The sequence below is a fragment of the Rattus norvegicus genome, chromosome 5, assembly GCF_021556685.1.
Source record: "Rattus norvegicus strain SHRSP/BbbUtx chromosome 5, alternate assembly SHRSP_T2T, whole genome shotgun sequence".
Classification (NCBI taxonomy): Eukaryota; Metazoa; Chordata; class Mammalia; order Rodentia; family Muridae; genus Rattus; species Rattus norvegicus.
Window position 1 is genome coordinate 142,707,361 of NC_141538.1, and position 6,608 is coordinate 142,713,968.

Below are 6,608 nucleotides of genomic sequence, written 5' to 3' on the forward strand. Positions count from 1 at the left end.
GGAAGCACTAAGAGGTGGACCCTAGCCAAGGAAAGAAATCTCTTGAAGAGAGTATATTGAGTCTCTCTCTCGCCCTGTCTATATCTCCCTCCTTCCCTCTCTCCCTCCGTCTCTCCCTCTGTGTTTGCCTCTCCCTCTGTCCTTCTTCTCCAAACATAAGATAAACAGCTCCGAGCTGACATATTCGTCCCAAACAACACCTCAACAGATCATGCACTGAAACTTCTAACCCTGCGAGTCCAAATAAATCCTTTCTCCTTTAAATTGGTTTCCTTAGGAGTTTTGTCCCCGTGACAGAGAACTGACAAACACTCACCTCCTCATAGCCCTTCTTTCAGTTCTCCCCACACACCCAACCCCCAGCTAAGGGAGGGAACAGATCTCTTGTTTCTTCACTTTGGATTCAGCCACAGTGGCCGGTGGCCTGGGGTGGATGGTGTCTGTGTGTGAACCTTAGAAGGCATTGCATATTTCCAGTGCTGTCCCAGAGGGAGGATGAGGCACACGCAGTGAGGCCTCAGCTGCTACAGCACAAAGCAGAGCTAAACAGCCTGGCCCAGGCAGGACCACTGAAGTGCAGCCAACTGGGAGATTCCTGGTGCACAGCGTTTGGGGTGGTTTGTTTTGCAGCGTTTCTGTGGCAAGAGTCAATGGCTGCCCATAATCTCAAGGAAGCAGCCATCTCGTTCCACACACAAAGAAGGACAAAGAGCAGAAGGCATGTCCCAGATGGCTCTTCTCTTTAATTAGCCTTTATAGATGTCTCACCCAGACATTCCCGTTTCTAGCTCCTTGGTCAAAGTCATTGCCATGTCCACCCTAAGCATGTAGCAGAGGAAATATTTTTAACCGAGCTCCTCCAAGCCAAATCGAGGACTTTATTTGGATGGACATTAATTTAGCGCATAACACGGATAGAAATAGAAAGCAAACACATAGGAGATCATTTTAGGCACCAACAAGTACTGTGAAAGAGATAAAATAGAAAAAGAATGGTTAGAGGATCATTAATGCAGAGACTTGTATTAGCTTGTAATGCGGAGAAGGCAACCAGAACCAACAAGAGAACTGGGTGCCCAAGGGAAAAGCAAAGATGAAAAGTCCCAAATTAAGGGCATGCTCAGCACATTTGAATAAGATCTGGAAATGGGGCAATAGTTGAGGAGCAGCAAGTGAGAGGGGAGAGGCAGAGAGGAGAGCAGGCAGCCTACAGTAGCGTTCTGTGGGCTGTGATCAGGAGCCCGCCTGTTGTTCTAGTTGATCTACGAAGATTACTTCAGATGGTCTGTGCTGGGAGGTTCAGAAAGCCAAGAGCAGAAACACCAGTAAGCAGCTGCCTGCAAGCAAGAGAAGCATCAAATGCAGCTCATATTATTCAACACTGAATTAGAAACGCTAGCCAGTGTAATAAGACGAGGAAAAAAAAAATCATTTAAACGGGTACAGAATAAAAAGGAAAAAACAAACTTGTCTCTATAAGTGGATAGCACAATTGTCTACATAGAAAAATCAGGTAATTTGCAAAGCAGCTATGCAAAAGCTAATAGAAAAGATAGCAAGATTGTAATGTACAAAATCATGTACAAAACCCAGTGTTGACTCATATGCCAGCAACGAACAATTAAAAAATTACAATGTTGAAAGTACCATTTACAGCACCACTCCTAAATTTTGAAATAATGTTGTAATCTACCAAATAAGTGGAATGTCCATATCTTAGCAAATATAAAACTGTCTAAAAGAACTCAGGTGGGGCATACGTAAGCAGAAAGACATGATATTACAGACACCAACTTTCTGAAAGCTGTTCTGCAGTCCAAATCCCTATCAAAATCATAGAGCGATTTAAAAATACAACTCAACAGACTGCGTCTGGTCTTTATATGTAGAAACAAAGTGGCAATTTTGAAAAAGCAACAAGGTTGGAGAGTTCACACTGACTGCGGGTAAGATTTTCTACAAAGCTAGACTAGTCCCAACCTGGGGTGTTGGTAAAGGGTAATCCTAATGAGCGCTCAACGGAAAAGAACAAGGTGCGGCAACGGGGTCCTACATATGTGACTGACTTACAGTAATACAGGGAGGCAGCAACGGTCTTTCCAACAAGCTGCAGGGACTAACTGCATCCATAAGCCACAAAAGAAGGAGGAGGGGGTGAGAAAAAAAAGAGAGAAAGGGAGGGAGGGAGGAAAGAAAGACACAAAAAAAGAAAATTGACCTATACCAGAAACACTAAAAATGTGATTCATAAAAATTTGAAAAATTAGGAGGCTGAAGAGATGGCTCAGTGGTTAAGAGCACCAGCTGCTCTTCCAGAGGTCCTGAGTTCAGGTCCCAACAACTACATGGTGGCTCAAAACCATGTGTAATGGGATCTGATGCCCTTCCAGCATGCAGGTGTACATGCGGATAGAGTACTCCTATACATTACATAAATATATAAAACTTAAAACTCCATAATAAGAAAACACAACCCAAATTAGAAACGAGCAAAATTCTGAACAGATACTTCACCAAAGAAGATACGTGGGTGGAAAATGTTAATTAATTAAAAGAGTCCAATATTATTAATCATTAGGGAAATGTAAATTAAAACCATAATGTGATACTGTAACGTATTGATTGAACTGGCTGAAAAAAAAAAAATTAAAGCAGGTAGTACCAAGCTCTGATAAAAACACAACACAACCGAGACTCTCATCTGTTGCTATGGAAACGCAAATAGGATAATGACTTTGGAAGACAACTTGGCACTTTCCTATAGGTTACTTATGACTTGCCTGTGTGGGACTGGAGAGAGGGCTCAGCAGTGAAGAGCTCAACTCAGCTCCTCTAGAGGACCTGGGTTCAGTTCCCAGCACCCATATCCAGTGACTCACAACCTCCTCCATCTCCAGTGCCAGGGGATCTGATGCCCTCTTCTGGCCACTGTGGGCACCTGCAGTCATAGGCGTGAACACACACACACACACACACACACACACACACACACACACACACACTGCATATACATAATTTTAAAAGTAACAAAATACAAAACAATAATAATAAAAACTTGCCTTAGAAACCAGTGACCTCAGTGCTGTGTATCCTCTGGTTCATTCCAGCTGATGAGTGTGCATCCACCTAAGAGTGTCACCCTTCGTCCAAAGGTGAATGAAGGCCAAGGGTGGTGGTCCACGCCTTTGATCCCAGCACTCAGGAGGCAGAGCAGATGGATCTCTTGACGTTTCAGACCAGCCAGGGATACGGAGTGAGGCCCCAACTTTAAGAAAGGAAAGTGAACAAAAATCAATATGGCTGATTTTGGAAAGACAACTTCAGTTCATCTCAACACAGTCCAAGAAGCCAGCCAATGAGTGATTAGGGGAGCTGAACAGCTAGCCCATTGGCTGTTCAGACAGATGGACTTCCATCACAGTAGACAACTTAGCTAGACAGGACAGGGGCCTACTGAGGACGAGCCCCCAGACTCAGCCACACCGCTGAGCTTCCAACCCAGCAAGGGGGGGGGGGACCTCAGCAGCCTCAAGGGCTCCAGAGAAGCATCAATCGAGTTTCTTCACCCTGCCAGACTCCTTGACTTCACAAGATGTACGTAGCACCAACCTGGCTTGGCGTTCTTCACTCACCTCAGCTGGTTTGTGCGGTCCTTACGATGCTTTCATAGCGCTGTAGAACTGAAAGGGAGATGGACACACAGACAGAGACAACTCAAGGTCACTCAGAGGGCAAGTGGTGGGAATAGGTTTGGATCCCAACTGCCTGACTCCCAAGCTGGATTTCTCCCCTGCACCCACAACAAGGTGGTCACGGCACTCAGGTGCGAGGGTGAGGGGAGGAAGTGCTCAACCCAGACTTACAAACTTCATGTTTCTGTCAAGCTGGCCCTAAGACTGTCACTAACCACTCGGTATGGAGTGACTCCTTTAGCCAACACTGTCCTTAGCACTGTTCATGCTCTGTCTCATTTTTCATTCTCAAAAGGGAATCCTCTCTCCCACTTCCTCCAGGGTCCCCCCAAGTTCAGGCCCCTCTGCCATCTTGATTACAAAAGACATAAACAGCTGGCAGCTTTGTTTCAGCAGCTGTGTCCCCAAAGCCTGGCCGGGCTGGATCCCCAGTCCCTGGCTGGCCGCTCGGTCAACTTCAGAGGACACACACAGGAAGGCTTCCCTGATGACTATCGACCTCTGTCCCTCTCGGGGTCTCAGTGACTCAGACCCCCCACGTCCAAGGCTGACCTCCACTGCCTGCTTCTCAGGGCCTGAACCCAGACCCAGCTGAGCTGCTGTCCCGGATGAGTACAGGAAGTGGCAGTGGCTGCTATGGCAACAAGGCTTTGCACTGTCTGCCCAGAACAAAGAGGGCTTTCTTGGCCCTCGAACCCTGTGGCCAGCAGGCTGTGAACATTGCCGCCATCTAAGCAAAGCCTGTGTCATCCTAGCCGTCTCGCCCCTCACTCTTTCCTGTGGCAGACATCTCCGTGGCATTTTTCATCTGGAGCCTGGGGATGCTCCCTGCTTCTAAGGGACATGATGGAAAAGGATAAAGGTGAAATAGAAAGTGGTCCAGAGACTCAAAGATGAGAGTTCCCCAGAGACAGTACACTAGTTAGGTTTCTGGTCTCTATGGCAAAATACCTTATAGAAGCAACTTATAGAAGGATTTCTTTTGGCTCCAGGCTTTCAGAGGTTCAGCTCCTCGTTTATAAGGAAGGCATGGCAGGACAGGGGGTAGACATGGTTTAGAGGGAGGTCTGGCACGTGGGGGAAGGGCAATGGCATGGTATGGATGGAGGAGGCATGATACGGGTGGGGGGAGTAGTGGGGAGGCAAAGCATGGTAAGGGGAGGGAGAGGTGGAAGGGGAATGGAACAGTGGGAGCTTTCTGCACAGATTATTAATGACATAAAACAGGAAATTCAGAGCTCAGGCTGGGACCAGGGTGAGTTCTACAGATCTGGAGCCATGGTCTTACAGCCCTATGTCTGCCAGCTAGTAATATCCAGAAGGTCCCATAGCCTCGCATTATTTGAGAACCAAAAGATGCAAACACAGGAGCACGAGGGAGGCCATTTCACACTCAAACCATAACGGTTCCCTGGCCCATGACACTTCACATTCAAATAGACAGGCAGGACTTGTCACCTGGTCACCGGCTCAGGTTCAGCTCAAATGGGTCCTGGCAGAGCCTTTCTCCATTCTCAGTCTGGGCCTCAGCCAAGCTTTCCACTGTGCCTCCAAGCACAGAAGGCCGTGTGTCAGTCTCACCCACCTTAGCTAATGGCACTAGCAGACAAGTGGCGTCCAGACACCCACCCTGCCACCACTGGACCCAAAAGGCTTACACTGCAGGCAGTGTAGCCAGTGTTGGCCTTCAAGCATCTAGCCCAGATCAAGCTTTGGAAATTCTCCAAGGCTAAATAGACAGCAGGAAAGCTATTGGGTACAAAAGAAGGGTCACTGAGTCGGGAGGGTCACGGATACGGTTCAAACCCAGAACCTAGAGTGAGCAAAGAAACACCACATAGGAATGAGGTGAAGTCCAGCCCTGGTAGAATCCAGAACTAGCCATGGATTTGAGGCAGGCTTTGCTTTCTCCAGACCTTCCGTGGTCCTAGAGCCACCCTCCTCCAGCCGCTGATGGACGCTTCTGTACCCCTTGGCATCAATTGAATGGGCGCTGCAGGAAGCCCCTGGAAGTCTAATCTGGAATTCACCGTCAGGAATTGATCCTCTCCTGCAATGCTGCTCTGCTGCTTTTAAGCAAACTGCACAGTGAGGACTTGTGCTGCACTCACATGCACACAACACCACGCTGTGAAGCACGAGGTCCAGTCCCTGCTGCACCTTGGCAGTCCCAACTGCTGTAGCAGCACTGCTCATTGGTCAGGGACTTCACACAGTTCTCTCATCTGTTACCTACAGGGGCTAACCCGGAGCTCTCGTCACTTCCTTCCAATTCTGACATTCCGTGGGCAAGATTACTCTAATTAATTTTAAAATGACTGAGGTAGATGGGACCCAGGAGGTGCCTGTTACAGAAGCATGAGGACCTGAATTTTGGTCCCAAACACCCATGTAAAAGCTGGATCCAGTGGCCTACACTGCATCCCAGCATAGCGGACAGAGAGCAAAGACATGTGGATTCCTGGAGCCCAGTGGCCAGTCAGCCTAGCCAAACAGATACCTCAGGTTCAGTGATAGAACCTGCTTCAGAAAATAAGGTGGAAAGACATCTTTGACCTGGCCGCCATTGGCTCCATTCTCCACAGGAAACCACACTTATGTGCATCCACACCTACCCATGCATACACTGACATACAATGATTTCAGTTTAAGAACCAGTGTATTAGTATGAGCAAGGTTTAGGGGGAAAAACACACACACGCATAACACATACATACATAACACATACGTGACACACATATAACACATACAGCACACACACAATACACATGTACATAATACACATATAGCACATACACATGACACACACAGCACACACAAATAGCACATATACATAACACACAGTACACACATAATACACATGTATATAACACACAACACTCACATAACACACAGCATACACATATAATACACATG

At 47.3% G+C, this 6,608-nt stretch overlaps 1 long non-coding RNA gene across 1 annotated transcript; it reads right to left on the bottom strand.

The window, feature by feature from the left end:
• Nucleotides 1-737: 737 nt before the first annotated feature.
• On the bottom strand, nt 738-4,324 carry LOC120103175 (uncharacterized). Its single transcript, XR_015620481.1, has 4 exons — nt 4,245-4,324; nt 3,633-3,680; nt 3,056-3,265; nt 738-1,333 (listed from the first exon to the last, which is right to left on the bottom strand). It is a non-coding gene; the product is annotated as an uncharacterized LOC120103175 (long non-coding RNA).
• Nucleotides 4,325-6,608: the final 2,284 nt, after the last annotated feature.